A 17,993-nucleotide genomic window follows, 5' to 3' on the forward strand; every position below is an offset into this window, starting at 1 on the left:
CCTTCCAACGCAACTGAACAAAGAAGTCTCTCATTGTTTTTTTCATATATATATATTTAAAACATTGCTTTTTGATGAGAACATTTCAGTGAGCGACGAACCTTTTCAGTGTTTCTCCTGACTTATTAATATACACAGAATATATTCTGCAGTTATTTGGAACTGACTTGAGTGCTTTCTTTAATCATTTATGGAAATACTAGCTGACCTGATGTTCGAGTGACCAAACTGACGCCAGTCACATTGTTTTTGCAGTTCCTTATCTTATCGCAATGTCTCGTGCATCGTTGCCAGAGACTAAAATTAACATAAATCCTTTTCCCTATTCTGTTTGTATGTGCATACAGGTGAGTTAACTGAGTGGGTTTTGGAATAAACTGCCAACACTCTTCAGTCAACCACTGCAGCTCGTATCTAGAACTTTTGCGCTCGAGGAGTTCGACTCCGGAATTGTGTGCAGCCACCACGCAAGTTGCGTCGGAAATTAAGTCTGACTTTGTGTTAAGGGGCACAAGCTATTAGCCGGCGAAGGACGTTTCCTTACGGCTAGCCCCCAAAGTGAAGTCCCAAGTTCACATTCCTGTGCGTACCTGTCAGTTATAAACACGCCCTCAAACATTAGCATTCTACTTTGGAGACTTTTTTTTTATTTGCTAAAAACTCATCTTAACGCTTCAGAATTGTCTGGCACAGCAACTGGATTCTACGTGGGATTATCCCGGCAACTTTCCCCCCAGTGCTAACCCCCCAAGTGTGTCAATGGTGTGAGAAAAGCATTTATAGTGAAATCTCAATTATAATCTCCTATATAAATCAAAGTGATAAAAAGGGCTACAGTGCATTAAAAAGGCAAAGTGGGATTTTAGTAATGAAGATTATTATACATTTTCTGTGATAAGTATTGTGTTCATTTCTGTTCGTTATTTTTTTTCATAATAGTATTCTATTAAATAAGTATAGTGTTATTTAATCCAGTGTGTTTTCGTTGTGTGTGTGAACGATATCTGTGTGCATTGTGGTCAGGATGACCGTCTGATCGTCCGTGAGGTTTTCGGGACGAGACATCCGAACCTCTCGGCGTCTAATGTTCATCTAATCATTGAGACCAAAGAGCGATTTTGAAATAATTGGTAATCCTTTCTTGGAGAGGTCCTTCAACGTCCTACCCAGGTAAGTCCAGGTCTCCAGCAGAATACTTATTGGTAGGACAACGACCAGCGACACTGATCAATTACAAATAAATGGCAGTCCGAACAGCGACCCGATACCCGGGTGGCTACAAAATTAAGAATTGCGTGTTAGCGGTGCTCGTCTGGAATGTTCAAAATCACATCAGTTACTTTGTTCTTGAGATCGTGCAGACTAGCTGGCTTCTGCAAATACACCTTGGTCTTCACGTGTCCTCACAGCCAGTAATCACAAGGCAACAAGTCTAGTGATCTTGCAGGCCAAGGTGTGGGTCCTCTTCGGCCAATCCATCTCTCCTTAAATTCTTCGTTAAGAAACTGTCGAACTTGAGGGGCATAGTGTGGCGGTGCCCCATCCTGTTGTATGTGGACCCCATTAAGGATGCGTAACCTAGTAAGTTCTGGCAAAAGGAATGTCTGTAGCATGTTCAGATAATTGTTACAATTTACCGTTTCTTCCTCGAAGAGAAAAGGGCCGATAATGTGGTCCATTGAAATAGCACACCACACATTGACTTTGGGACTACCCCGCTTGTGCTCTTCGAAATCACGTGGATTTTCCAGCCTCCAAATTCGGCAGTTGTGCCTGCTCACTTTTCCCGAAACACGAAATGTGGCTTCATGTGAAAACATAAATCGAGACAGAAGGTCACCATCTTCTTGTAAGTGGGTAAGCATTGACTCACAGAATTCCATTCTCATGTCACAGTCTTCCTCTATCAGCTCGTGCACAAATTTTAACTTATGGGGACGGACCTTCAAATTCTTGCGTACGATCTTGTGTAACGTTGACTTCGGTATTCCCAGTTTAAGCGACTTCATTGGACTCCTGGCTACGCTGTCCTGCAACGTGTGAATCGCATCGTCACTCGTTCCTAGAGTTTCACTGCGTGGTAAATCTGAAACACTTCCCGTTTCTTTGAACTTCTCGTACCACCTCTTAATATTTGTTTCTGCTGGGGGTGTTTTTTCATACGCTGTTTGGAACTTTCTCCGCACTGAAACGCAAGATATTAATTCCGCAAACCACAAAACACATTTTGCCTTTTCTTTAATAGACGCCATCTTAAGTCACGTGATTACTAGCGCAAATGTCATCGAGCATTGTGGCCAGGACAAAACTTTAAACTTCCCTTCTTCGAACCCCAAAAATACACTTAAACGTAACGGTTTCCAAGCTATAGAGTTTTACTTTCCTGCAGGACTTTATGGACTCCCTGTACATTTGAAAATTACACTCTTAATTTTTTCCACAGAATTGCCATGCAAATTAAGGCACTTATCATACCGTGGCACACATTTTTTAATACCGCCGCGGTAGAAATATGCCGCCTACGATTTCAACCACAGGTTTACACGCAGTTCGGCGTCAGTATCATATGAATAATCTATAAAGGTCGATTGCTTTGCTCAAAATTTGCAATTAATGCATACCTAGTTATTTATAATAGAGAATATCCAGAGACTTTGCACAAGAAATTTACGTGTTATGTCGTTCGTTTAGTTAATGGCTAGCTGTAGCTCTACAGTGCTAACTAGTACAACTTACGAGATTAAGTTTAAAGATACAAACCAGTTTAATTAATTCTAAAATTATATCAAAATTAGTGAACTATTCGTATGCAACTACACATGCGAATGGTTATCAAACCAGACACCAATTCGTCCTGTCAATAGGATGCAAAAAAAATCTTTAAGTTTTACGTCCCATAGTTACGCCGGTAGGCTAAATGAGACGGTGATGGTGGGAAATCAATAAAATGGTGGAATGAAGAAAAAGGGAGGAAACGGGAGAACACGAGAAAACCCACGCATACGGTGTTTATCCACCGCAAAGTTCACCTGGCATGAGATGGGATCGAGCCACGGACCCCATGCACTGGAGGTGAACGCTCTATCACTGACCCACCGCGGCCCCAATAGGATGAAAAGCTTTGAGTTTTATGTTCCACAGTTATGCCGGTTAGGCTAAAGGAGACGGTGATTATGAGAAATGAATGAAATGGTGGAATGAAGAAAGTGGGAGGAAATGGAAGAACCCCGAGAAAACCCACGAGCACGGTGTTTTTCCACCACAAAGTCCAAACGGCGCGAGATGAAATCGAACCGGGACCCCAAGCACCGGAGTTGAACGGTCTACCACTGAGCCACTGCGCCCCCTCCCAATAGGATGAAAATACTAGTTTCTTCGAATTGATGTAAATTCAGTGAACAATGAGATTCATATTAGCTGTTCTGAAATGACTTTCGCTTGAGTTTTAGCAACATAAGGTTTTATCAGAGTAACAGTCCAAACATGTAAGAGAGTTTACTTTGAGGTTTGACTCATTTCTCAAAAGTTATTTCTGTAATCTTTTATGTTGAATACGGCTGTTAATGAATTTCAGCTATTTCATAGATAAATTCATAATTTTAAACCAATTGTCCCAGTTTAAATAAATCTCACAGTTAAAAGCACTTACTTAAGGTTTGAAAGTTATTTGTAGTCTCGGAAAGTTGTTTTGTAAATTTAATTAAGCTAATTAAATTGTATTAATTAATTTATAAAATTAAATTATATAATGAATTTAATTAAGTTATAATTAATTTAATTTAATCATTCGAGTTGGCTGAGCGGCACCTCTAAAGTTTTACTTTTGAATGCACGGTGATTGTTATAATACTCTGTTTGTCTTCTGAAAGTTACACACACACACACAAAAAAAAATGAATGCTCTTCTTTTGACGGCGGCAATGAACCTTAGAGCAGTGGTTCTCAAACTTGTTGTTACCGCGATCCACATTAAATATTAAAAAGTACTTTGTGGCCCACCTACTTTTATTCAAATACACATTGTCATTTTACGTAATGGTGGTATTTCAATTTTGTAAATCATAATTCTAATTTTTCCATATAAAGGTAACACAGAGCTCACACTATTTTCAACGCAATGCCCTACCCCGTGACAGATTTTGACTCATCCATTCTCTTTCCATCCTAACCCAGCATCTCTATTGACTGTACAACAGGGCAGGGCTCTGAATAACCACTTACTTTTCACCTCATTAGGAAACGGTTTTATTTTTCACTTCCTGAATGGTACTTACTTTACAACATATACTATTTCTACATCAAAATAAAATTTTCACAGATAAAAGGAAAAACTCTCGCGATGTACCAAAGAAACGGCCCGCGACCCACCAATGGGTCACGGCCCACACTTTGAGAAACACTGCCTTAGCGCATTGGTTATGACAAGTGATGACTCAGCTTGGGATCGAACTGGTATTCTTGTTCTCATTCAATGATCTAGAAGTTCTGCGTAGATCTAAGGCATCAAGATGAACAACTTTAATATTCGTATTAAGTTATTATTTAGAAATTTCAGAAATAATCATCCAGTTCGCAATTAGAAAATCCGAGACCAAAACGCACGAGCGACGTGTTTCGTCGATATTGGTGTAAGAAATTATCCAAGAACAGCCTTTTTGTTTAAGCCTTTTTATAAGCTCGGCTGCTTGAGATTATACTTCTTTTCTTGGCCTCTGGAATCGACGATGATTGTGAATTGTCTATCTAATTATTAAAATGGATCCTATTCTGTCTATCAATACAACATTTGGTACAGATGTTTCTTATCCCGTATAGTATTATTCGAGATACCGTACATTTGGATTGTGTGCTTTTATCCAGGACCACTCCAGAGGGGTCCAAAGTTGATGTGAGAGATTTCTGGAGGGAATTTCCCCCAAATTCTCCCAATTTTCCTTGTTCAAGTACGTTATGGATACATAGCACCTCTAGAAAGCTTGTTTCATGCTGAAGAGAATTAAGTATAAACCATGACTTTCCAATGAACAGTGTTGATGCAATAGCTATTTCACTGAGAGTATACGGTTTTCTTTATACTAACAGGGTTAATGGGCGCCAGGGACTTACTCCGTTGTCCATGGCATCTAATTTTTTGTGCATGAACATATATTTATGATTATTGAAAGGACTAGGTTTGATTCGGATGTCCGGATGACACGTTTATGTCTGTTCCTTGTCAATAGTACTATAAAAGAGTCACTATTTTAGAGAAACACACATTCTTACACTGTTACAATGTATATTATTATTAATAATAAATCAAACAACAGAGTCATGATGTCATAAATCGTTCCGTAAAGTATATCGTCAGTCGAAGAAGGTTGGGAACCACTGTATTAATCTATACCAATTCTATGGTATCCGATTCAATAGCTTTTTACTGAAATACAAAAGAACTTTGCTCACGTATAGATATCTTAAAGTATTTATTAGCGAAACAGCTCGTATGGGCAGCTAAAACTTGCGTTCCTGATATCTACTGAGTAGTTTGTGCCTATTTACAAAGAACGAAATATACCTACCTGTTAGGCACTTCGTGAATGTTCTTTGTTAGTAATTCAGCAATTACTCAGTTACAAGCGGCATTAATCAATAGGTTTTAGGATACGAATATATTACATGTAACCGTAAACAAAATAGATTTACTGTACATTATATTCAACTGTTCAAAATGAGAAAACTTCGTCGTTAGTTTTACTTGTTTGCCGACAGCGGCGCACGAACGTTCTTAGAATACGCCCCAGACATTTACAGAATTGTTGTTAGATGTAGCTTTTCCCGTCCCGTTGAATTCAAACACAATAATGAAAAAAACTAACATAAATTTAATGTACTATCTTTGAAGCAAATAGAATAATAATTATTCTGTTGTTATAAGCTATGAATTAACTAATATTAAATTATGGTAGATCATGCTAGGATCTAGAAAGACAGTTCCCAATAAAAAAATATGTTATAACCAACTAAGAAATGAAGTTGAACTTCAAAGAGATGTAACAGAAGAAGAATCCGCTTTTCCTTTGTTTTCTTTACCTTCTTTTTATTTTTGGAGAGACATATGGGTATTTTAAGCCCGCGTCTTTAATAATTCTTAGTAATCTTCAATGCTAGAAGCTGATTTATAAGTTTGTTTAAATTCAGTGACCCTTTTCAGCTACCATTCTATATAAGTTAGTACCGGAATGCGTTCATTCCTCTGCCACCAGGAATCAAACCCAGGACCACGCGTACCAAATACTAGACCAGCAGGTAGAGCAGAAACTCTTAAGAATCAGTTGTATGTATATCCTAATTATATATAAAACTTCATGAACTAACTCACTGACATAAAATAACGTATATTTCCGGTTGATGTGGAAAGTTGAAATTTGGCATGATTGAAGCTTCCCGGAACTAACCCACAGGAAAATTGCTAAAATTGAATATTTTTAATTTTTAAGGGGTCTAAAGTGGGGATGAAGAAATTCCCCCATGGTATATAAATGGACGTTATTTTAGACATATAATCTCATGTTTTAGGTATTTGGAATTAGAATAGAAACTTGAAATTCGGTATGCTTGTACATTGATGTTAGTGTTACCTCCATAAATCAAGAAACAAAAATTTCCAACTTTACTGGAATTTTATGGGCAATTCAAAAACTTTCCAATGTTATTTATATAAGATATCTTCTACATCCCAAAATGTTAAGGCATTTCCTGTAGGGCTACAATGATTAAATTTGAACGATTGTAGCCTTCCGGGACTAACCCACAGAAAAATTGCGAGGGGAAATGAAAAATCTCCATCTTATTTAAATAGACGTTTTCTTGGGATATAAAATCTTATCTTTAGGTAGATGAAATAGGAAAGGAAACTTGAAATTTGGTAGAATTGTCTAAGGGTTGCGAGGCCGTAGGCCTAGCAAAAGCGGACGCCGCCGAGACCTCCACGTGGTCAAAGGCTTATATATATATATATATATATATATATATATATATATAAGTAGAAAGAGTGGCTTATTATCAGCAAAGGCAAACTACTATGTATAAACGTAAAATTTGAACAAAATACTACTTTTGTCAAGAGAGGAAGAAATAAATAAGGTAGTAGTTTTAGAAATATAAATCATAAGGGGGTAAATGGGGGTTCATGATTTTTCCCCACGAATAGTACATCTTACGAATTCTTAAAGAAAGGAAGGTGAAACTCGGCCTAAAAACTCAGCATTTAAAATATAAAAATTGTGCCTTTCTTCTTACACGGGATGTACTTGAACCTGAACCCACAAACTGGTGGTGATGTATATATTTCCTGAAAGCTTGGGTCAAGGTAAGATCAAAACCGGTTACTAAAATTGGGGAGGTCTCAAACATTTTGCTTGAAGGCAGCACGTTACTTATTAATATTTCTATTAACACCTGTAAGCGTGTCTTAAAGTCCGTTGCAATCCCGAAAAATCTGAAACGGTGAGACAGATATAAAAAGAGAAAAACATGTCTTTCATCATTTCAGAAGTATAACGTATCAAAGTAAAATAAATTGTCCCAGGGACCCCCGCAGGGTCCCAGACGGGGTCCAACTCAAAATTTTTAAATGGAAAGTGGGATTAACTTGCACATCGTATGAAAGTTGGTTTTAGTGCACTCTCTACGATAAGCCTGTGCAAAATAGCGGTGGGTCAAAATACCAACACAATCTTTATTTCAAAGTCTATGGCCACTCGTATGTATGTGAAACGGTGCAATAGGTGTAGAAACAAAAACACAGATTTGTCATTATTTCAAAAGTATAATGATTCAAAGTAAAAAAAAAAATGTTCCAAGGTTCCTCGCAGGTTCCCAGAAGGGTCAAACTCAAAATGTTGAAATAGGAAGGGGTTCAAATTGAGTATCGTATGAAAGGTGATGTTAAGTGAAAGAAGATGAAACAAGTCTCGACTCTTAATGAAAAAGTCTATTGCCACTTCTGTTAATCTGAAACGGTGAGACAGGTGAAAAAAAAAAAAACTAAAATGAATCAAAGGAAAAAAGAAATATCCCAGTTTCAGCTGCAGGATCCCAGACGGGATCCAAGTCAAAAGTTTCAAGAGCCAAGGGGGGTAAATAAGCGCTTCATATGGAAGCTCGTGTTAAATGATACAGAATTGGACATTGGACAAGTCTCAACTGTCGATAAGCATTGCAAAATGGCACGAGTCATTTTCTTTGAAACATTCTAGGTTTTGTTTTGTTTTGTTTTGTTTTGTTTTGCACCTGTCTCATCGCTTCAGATTAATAGGAGTGGCAATAGACTTTTTCATCAAGACTCGAAACTTGTTTTCTCTTCTTTTCACTTAACATTAGCTTTCATACGATACTCAACTTGAACCCCTTTCCATTTCAACATTTTGAGTTGGACCCCGTCTGGGACCCTGCGAGGAACCCTGGAACATTTTTTTACTTTGAATCATTACACTTTTCAAATAATGACATATCCGTGTTTTTGTTTCTACACCTATTCCATAGTTTCAGATTCATACGAGCGGCCATAGACTTTGCAATGAAGATTGTGTTGATATTTTGACCCACCGCTATTTTGCACAGGCTTATCGTAGAGAGTCGCGACTTGATTTATCTTATTTTATTTAACGCCAACTTTCATACGATATGCAACTTGACCCTTTCCATTTAAAAAAAATGAGTTGGACGCCATCTGGGACCCTGCGGGGGACCCTGGGACAATTTATTTTACTTTGATACGTTATACTTCTGAAATGATGAAAGACATGTTTTTCTGTTTTCATATTTGTGCCACCGTTTCAGATTTTTCGGGGTTGCAACGGACTTTAAGATACGCTTAAAGGTGTTAATAAAAATCAGTAACGTGCTGCCCTCAAGCGAAATGCTTGAGACCTCCCCAATTTTAGTAACCGGTTTTGATCTTACCTTGACCCAAGCTTTCAGGAAATATATAGATCACCCCCACTTTGTGGGTTCAGGTTCAAGTAAGTTTACATTCCGTGTTAGAAGCGTTCGTGAAAGTTTTACACCTTAAAGAGGAAAGGAACAAATTCTATGATATTTAAATGTTACCATTATTCGTTCTAAAAATTCCAAATGCAAGGATTCGCATAAGTTAGAGATATGAAATTCGTCATTTGAACTATTAACTAACAATAATGGAATATATATTTCAGAACCAGCGACGAAACTAGGCTTGTTGACCCCCGAGATAAGAACTCACCTTAGCGCCTTCCCCTGACCAACCAAACCAAAACACTCCCCGACTACCTCTGATATTGGCATCACACAGTAATTATTCTATTCCATTTTTTTCTTCAAGTGCTAATGATTGATTTCAAAATTGCAGTACATAATTTAATTTTTAGTACAAGATAAAGCATCAAACTAATTAGTATTTGATTGCCAAATAATCTGAGAATAGCATGCTTGACATTTTCTTATAGTCTTATCGCCAAAACTGAAAATCACAATATTTCTTGGAATTATATCGCGATGTGAAGAATGTGTAGAATGAATATTACTACTGTTGCTTTAGAATAGAACATTTAATTATGAGAAACAGTCGAAATGTTGTCTCGAGTATTATATTCAAACATTTAACAAATCTCTTAAATCGACGTAAGTTAAATAAAAACACAAAAAGTTGGAACTAAAATTTAACTTTGCGGGCTCTTTTGGCGGGTTTTTTACAATGTCCTGAAAAGAAAGCTAATTTATGTGCTATGGATATGACCCTAAGGTTGGTGAGTCGTTGTCCTGTTAAGTTTCTGAGGTAACTTTTATGATCTTTAATTTGCTAAAACTCCTTTCCTTTCCTTTCCTTATAGTGGAAATAAATATTTGCCTACTTTTCCGCCCCCCCCCCCAATCCGGCACCCGAAGCACAAGCCTCGTTTGTCCCACCCCTTAGTTACGTCACTGTTCAGAACGTATATACATGAGCAAGTAATTTAAATGAGGAATTTGTAATGCATAAAACAAATTGAAGTTTAAAAGATCGACAAATAGTCTATTTTGGTACAGTGACAAGCTTTTAAAAATCTGTTTTTGAGATATCTTCATTGACATTGGGACTTTGTGAACAAACAAGTATTAATTAAACAGAATGATATTTCTAACTTAAGTAACGTGTTAAAATTGTAATGTTCTGAATTACAAGAGTAAAAGAAAGATTTTTACCGCCTTCTCGAAACAATATATTTAAAGGATCTTTTAGTTTATACATATAAATATAGATACAATACAATTACCTTATCTTCCAATGTTCCAAATAAAACTACTTTGTCGCTAGTTTTACTTTTTTGCCGATAGAGGCGCACCAACGCTTTTCAGAATACGTCCCAAACCTTTCCAGAACTCTTGCTAGATGTAGCCTTTTTCATGTTTATTAAATCAAACAAAAAGAATCAAACTTCACATAAACTAAATGTATTATCTCTGAAGCAAATAGAATAATAATTATTCCCTTAGTATAAGCTATGATTAAACCAGTACTAAATTATGCTAGTTCATGTTAGGATCTATAACAACAGTTCTCAATAAAAATATAATACAACCAACTTAGAAATGTACTTGAACCCCAAACGGATGTCACAGAAGAAGAAGCAACTTTAGCTTTGATTTCTTTCTTATTTTTGTTTATTTTTGCAGAGACATATGGATAATTTAAGTCCGCGTCTCTAATAATTGTTACTTATCTTCTATGCTCTTAAGCTAACTTATAACTTTGTTTGTTTGTTTAACTTCCGTGACTGTTTTCAGCCCCTAGGCTATATGAGACATAGTCCTACAGTTAGAAGGTAGAATCCAAACCACCATAATGTGTTCAATGCTCTCCCAGCGGAAATCGAACCGAGGACCACGTGTACTAAATGCATCACCATATGTTACATTAGTTACTAGACCAGCAGGAAGAAAATAAACTTTTGAAGATAGGTTTTATGTATATTTACTGGTCCACGAACTTTCACGTCGAAAATGGCCTGAAACAAGGAGATGCGTTGTCGCCATTATTATTTAACTTTGTTCTGGAATACGCTATAAGGAAAATCAAAGATAGCAACCAGGGCCTAGAGTTGAACGGTATTCACCAGGTTATGGCATATGGTGATGATGTAAATTTAATAGGGGATATAGGAGAAAAATAGATAGAAATGCAGATATCTTATTAAACGCTTGCAGGGACATGGGTTTAGAAGTAAATGCAGAGAAAACTAAATACATGGAAGTGCGTCGGGACCGGAATACAGCAAATTATGGATGCGTTAAAATATTAAATAATACTTTTGATAAAGTGGATAGTTTCAAATATCTAGGATCAATATTATCAGAGGAAAATCATATTCACGAAGAAATTAAATGTCGACTAAAAGCAGGGAATTCAGTTCAAAATCTCTTGTCGTCGCGAGTTCTGTCGAGGAATTTGAAGCTTAAACTATACAAAACGATAATCATGCCTATTGTTCTGTATGGCTGCGAAACATGGTCACTTACTCTGAGGGAAGAGCATAGATTGAAAGTATTTGAGAACAAGATACTGAGACGAATATTCGGACCCAAGAGGAACGGGAATGGGGAATGGCGGAAACTTCATAACGAGGAACTACATAATTTATACGATTTACCCAACATTGTTAAGGTCGTCAAGTCTAGGAGGCTTAGGTGGGCAGGCCGTGTAGCTAGAATGGAAGAAAGTAGAAACGCTTTCAAAGTCTTGACTGGAAGACCCATCGGAAAACGACCATTAGGAAGACCTAGGCGCAGATGGGAGGACAATATTAAGATAAATCTCGCAGAGATAGGAATACAAAGTAAAAACTGGATCCAATTAGCTAAGGATAGAAGTCAGTGAAGAGCTTTTGTGAATGCGACATTGAACCTCCGAGTTCCATAGGCCATAGAGTTAGTAGAAAATATATTTACTGGTAAACATTTTCCCACTAATTAGTTTTCAAGATATCAGATTGGTATTTTGAACACGCATTGCGTACAACAGTTAGTATTGTTCAAGGGATTTTGAGATCTGTACGTTAACACAAGACCTAATCTTTTGGAAAAGGGAATTTTTCAGAAAAAATCCCCATTTCCCTCAAATTTCCCTTTTCAGGTATATGATACAGACATCCGAATGCTACTGTTTGGAAGGTTGTGTTATTCTGAAGAATATGAGATACGAACCAAAATCCTAGGATAAATAGTGACGACGCAGTAATTGCTTGACTGAAAGTCTAGAATTTACCTTAAAAATCCCAAAATCCCAAAGGGTTAACTAGCTCAACCGAGATAATGGCTCAAGCTGTCCGTTACGAAAAAAGAATTTAAAAGATCACTTCCGTTCAAGAGTTATCGTGTGGAGTTCCGGAAGTAGGTACAGACGTATTACTTGTTTGATTTTGATTTATCTGTGCATGCGGCAGTGTTGCAAACTAATTCCCTTGTTTGCAAGTGACGCCACCATCATGACAGAGTTGCCAGAGGTACTCCTTTTACTTGAGACTTCTTTCATATTCAGTTTCTCAAAAGAAAAATCAAAAGTATATGCTGAACCGAATCAATTTAATGAAAGCAGTAGTGTACATACTTGAAATAATTTATTACTGAATATACAGTATATGTGTATGTGTGTCAACCGATCCACTGACCATGCGTCAATGGCTGCAATGTTAGCCCCATGGCCACACCAAGTTTCATGTGGTCTTGCGACATCAGACTGAAATTTTATTTCAGTACGCAGAAGTGACCAGAATTGCAGGGGGTATGCAGATAACAAACAAGTCACATTATTTTCAGTTTTCGTTAGTCATAGAGGTTTGAAATACTGATCAAATTAATTAACAGATAGGAAAAAAAGTATTAAACTCACTGCCGCCACAATTCATAAAGAGCTATAACTAGCCAGATGTAGCTCGTTCAATTAGATTATGTTGTCAGCTTTATCTATCTATCGAACGAACTGTCCCTCGCCCCATGTTTCCACTTAAAATTTTAAAGTTGCGCCCCGGTCCCCCTTGAAGAGCGGCCCTGGGGGGCACCGCGACATCATCATTCGATTTGCCCCATGGTATTTCCTATTTGAGTTTTTGTTCAGTTCATTTATGTTCAACCGTTTTCGAGATATTTCCGTGGAAAGATTAAAATGGGCCACCTTGTATGTATATATAGATGTAGGCAGTAATTTATTTCGAGAATGTCAAAAGCTTGTCGGGGCTGCAAACTCAATATGAGGATAAATTATATTAAAATTTGTAAAACAACTCTAAAATTAGACAAAATTTACAGAAAAGTCAGGATTTCGCGGGGTTCGGACCACCAAGGCACGTCCCTTATGCACACCCCTGGATACGTACAACTTACCAATCTCCTTAAGATTTCATTTCTTCTATATTTTTCTCAGTGAAACAAGAAATTAAATACAAAAACCCTGTTAAATTTCATATTGCACCGTAAAGCAATTCAGAAGAAGTCCATTCAAGCAATTTCTATGTGAAAACGGTAAATTATTCAGCATTATTTACTCCATCTCCCTTAAGCTGAAATGCAAAATTATGGGATGTTAAACTGAAAGATTTCATTTTATTTTCTCTTCAAGTCCACTTTTATAGATACATATAACAGTAAATGTAATATAATTACTTATCCCAACCAGTGGCGGATCTAGAAGCTAAAAACTGGGGAGGGGCAGTCAGAGCTCAGACTATGATAAGTATATCATGAGTCTACTATAAACTTTCAAAAATATATAAATATCTTAAATTATTTTTTTCACTCAAAAAACTGGGGGTCTAGGCCCCCTGGCCTTGGCGTAGATCCGCCACTGATCTCAACTTGTTAAGCACTGAAATTCCTTTTCAGTTGTTTTAGTTTCTCACCGCATTTCGGTGCGACAAACTTTTGAAGTACCGATAAGTGATAGAAGTGTTAAGTACTAACGCTAGAGGTAGACAATTACGCTCTATTAAGTAACAAAATGATCTTCGAAAAATAAATTAACTATAATGCACTTGCTCTGAAATAAATCTAAAAAATACTATCTTGTTCTTATAAGTCATAGTTTGAAAAACATTAAGACATGTTGGATTAAATTAGAGATCTAAACTGAAGATTCTTACATGAAATGTCTTACTTAAAACTTAAAAATACTTCTGACTGTGAGCCTGACCTTAAGTAGAATTTTGTTGTAAAACAACACTTGGTAACGATTTGTTATCTACTTTACAATACTTTCAAAGTGATTCTTATTTCATTATATAATTATAGAAATTAATTTTCGAGATGGTAATTGAGTTTTCAAAAGGCTCAAGCACGTTCTTATTTTAACCCGTCCTTGCGCGCTCACGTACTCATTTCGTTGTTCTGATGCTACAACTATGTATCTGCTTCTTGTGCTTCCATCTACATTTTGTTCTACACTTTCAACATATTATTAACTAGTTGTTTTATAAAGTATGTGCCTATGTGAGTATAGTGCTTACCCACTTTCAGTGGCGTTAATGTTTACTCTCTTTAGTTCCAATATGAACAAACAAGCTGCAAATACAGCGATACTTGTTGGAGGTTTGTGATGAATGCAAAGAGGAGAACTTCTGTCAAGATATATTTTCACATACCACTGAAGGCAACGATGCACAGACGGAGGGTAAAGGACAAAGTTCAGAGGCGCACCCACTTGGGGTCCACCAGATCTGGACCCCCAAAACTTAAAATACATTTATATACTTTCTCAATATAACTATAATTGCTTAACAATTATATACAGCGCGTCTATAAAGTCTGACCCCGGGTCATTTGTTCGGAAACGTTTGGGTAGATGGAAACAACAACGAACACGCATCCCATTATTTTTAGCGGCACACAATTTGAGTGAAAAGTGTTGTCCCAGGGTCCCCAAAGTCAAGTAGTATATCGTTGGAAAGGTATTGTTGAAAGAAAGAAAATGGTACCAATCCCGAGTCCCTACATGAACCCCGTGCAAAATGGCGGTCGGTCAAGATATCAACACAGTTTCCACTGAAATCTCTGTAGCCACGCATAGAAATCTACAACAGAAAATCAGATGTGAAACGAGACAAACACATTTCTCATCGTTTCAGAAGTACAATACTTATCGTGGTAACAAAAGAACTCCAGGGCATGCCTTAGAGTCCCAAACATAAGCATAGCTAGAACTTTATATTTGGGTGTGCACAAAGAAAATAAATTAGGTTTTATGCCTTTTTAGTACCTTTGTAGCAATCCAATCACTTGGCTCTTTAACTGCACTAATGTTTTTAAAGGAATATAAATTCACTAAATGGCAGCGTTGAAAATGTTTGGATATACCTATGTAGTGGGAAAAAAATCAAATTGCATAGAAATTACACACACATTAAACGTTCATATCTATTATAAACAAATACATCCAAAAGCTCATACTCTATAACTAGAGACATCTGTCAAAAGACACGATGTTCTTAAATTCATCAATAATTTAATTTACATCAATAGACGAAGCTCTTTCCTGTTCCACAAACAGCAGGAGCAGGGTTTCCAATCTATTTTGTTTCTAGGTTACTCTTAAATTACTTTTAATTAGAGTAAGCTTGGAGGAAGTTCTCCCACACGTGCCGTTTGTAACAGGTATAAAAGCGACGTATTACAGAGTAGAATACAATAAATATCTTCTTTCTAATTTCTTTCTCCAATCACTGAAACCACTCCTGTAGCATAACAGAAGAACCTCTCTTATGTTCAGACTATTTTCCTTTTGGAAGTCTTAGTTCTGCTACCAACTCGTCTCTTGACAATTTGAATGTTCTAGCTAAGAGGGTTATTTCTTCATCCTTTACATTCAAGTCAACTAGATTTTCCACGACACTGATGAGTCCAGTAGTTTCTTGACTAAATATCTCAGCAACACCACAAACAACTGAGTCTAAAAGAGGATAATAATAATAAGAAATTCTCATCTCCTCTTCATTTGTTTCTTACAAATACTGCGAGCTGACTGATATGTCAAGACTCTTTTCAATTTTGTGCCTCTTCACTGGAGGAATCGAAATCTCCAGACTATCACATATCTTACCTTCATTGTAAAATTAAATGAATTCAGACGCATTTTCCATGGATTGCACAGCATTGCGAAGCGATCTGACAATACATACAGCCGAAAGTAAATTTATATCTGAACTTCTGGGTGATTTAAGGAAGGGAGGTGAAAGGGAGTATACTCAACAAGTTCAATATTTCGAATAACTTGTATATGGAAAAAGAAAAATGCCGCTATTTTTTCTTGTTGAAATATCTGTCTTTAATTCTCTTTGATAAAGCAGCCCATTAGAGTGTGCCTGGGCACACCCCGTGACTACGCCTATGGTCCAAAATGATGTTCAACTCAATTTATTTTTAAATAGAAAGGCAATTGAAGTGGTGTGTCGTTCGAAATATCTGAGTCAGGTATGTAAATTCCTCGTCTGTGTTTGTATCGTTTGAGCATGTGTAAATGTAGAGGCCATTCTGCACTTCTCCCTAGCCCCACTATGATCAAATTCCGCGTAAAATTAAACGGTGTAAAACTGCATTGAACTTTAGCTTAATAAATGTTGAAATTGCACACCATTCACCTCCTGACAATAATATAAACGATCTTCAAATTCCTGACGTGCGTGCTAAAAAGTAAGTGGTGGAATCTCCCAACAAGCTGTAGTAATTCGGGCCCTTAATTCTAGTAATGAAGTTGCTTGCGTTCTGTAGACTACAGTTTTCAGGTGTTCCCATAAGCAAAAGTCATTTACAGATAAATCTGGGGATCGAGCCGGCCATTCAATTGCTCCTCGCCTACCAAGCCATCTGTTTAGGAATCTATGATCCAGAAACTGACGCACAGTGCGATCATAATGTGGGGGACAACCATCCTGTTGAAATATAATTTCTTCTGCATCAAATTCTGGCACGCCTTCTTCAGTCGTATCTGTTTCAATGATCATTGTAATGATAGGGTCTACTAGATTTATAAGCAGATCTAAATATCTTTCCCCGGTTAAAGTGCCATCAATGAACAGAGACCCTATGCTATGGTTTCCTAAAATTCCCGCGGATCTAATTTTTGGTTCTTGATTATGTCCTTCTCTGAAGACGCACCAGTAACGCACATTTTGGGTGTTAACACGTCCATTAAGAAAGAATTTGCTTTCGTCGCTGAAACGAATGCCGTGTACAAACTGATTGTTTGCAGCGATTCGTGCAGTCATTACTTCACAAAACTCAAGACGATGATCAAAGTCATCCTCACTGAGAAACGTCGAGAGGAAACACTCTCGCACCATCTGACTTTCACCTAGTAATGCGACCGTGTTGCCGCCAACGAGGAAGAAATATGTCAAGGTGTTTCCTCTCGGCGTTTCTCCCATTGTGCGCTTGTTTCAATGGAGGCACAACCAACCCCTGTTCCCATGTCAAATTTTGCAGATGGCCCCCGTTGGAGATATTCACGATACGCCACTTGTATCGCTACTGTTTTTATTGCATTCTACACATACGATCTGGTAGTTCAATTGTTTGTTTGACGGCTCTATGTGCATTATTAGCTGAGATAAAGGCCTGCTACGGGTAGTCAGATACAAGTCTGCAACAACGCCTCTAGCGGCTAAATGGGAAAGGATATGACAAAGTTTGTCCTCTAAAAGTTGCATGACATTTAATGTCCTTTCGAACGATTCGAACAGTTATACCACTTTCCATTTCAAATTTTGAAGTTGACCCCGTTGGAGGTATTAACGAGACGCCACTTGTGTAGCTACTATTTTTATTGCATTCTGCACATACGATTTGATAATGCAATTTTTTGTTTGAAGCCTCTACGTGCAGTATTAGCTGTGATATAGGCCTGGTACGTTCTTATTGAATCACCCGCTATATATATACATATATATATCGGCCAATGTAAGGGATGAAGGTGGTAAACACCCTCTAAACTGTGAATACAGCGCAATATG

The sequence above is a fragment of the Thermobia domestica genome, chromosome 6 (genome assembly GCF_964235325.1).
Source record: "Thermobia domestica chromosome 6, izTheDome1.hap1.1, whole genome shotgun sequence".
NCBI classification, from domain to species: Eukaryota; Metazoa; Arthropoda; class Insecta; order Zygentoma; family Lepismatidae; genus Thermobia; species Thermobia domestica.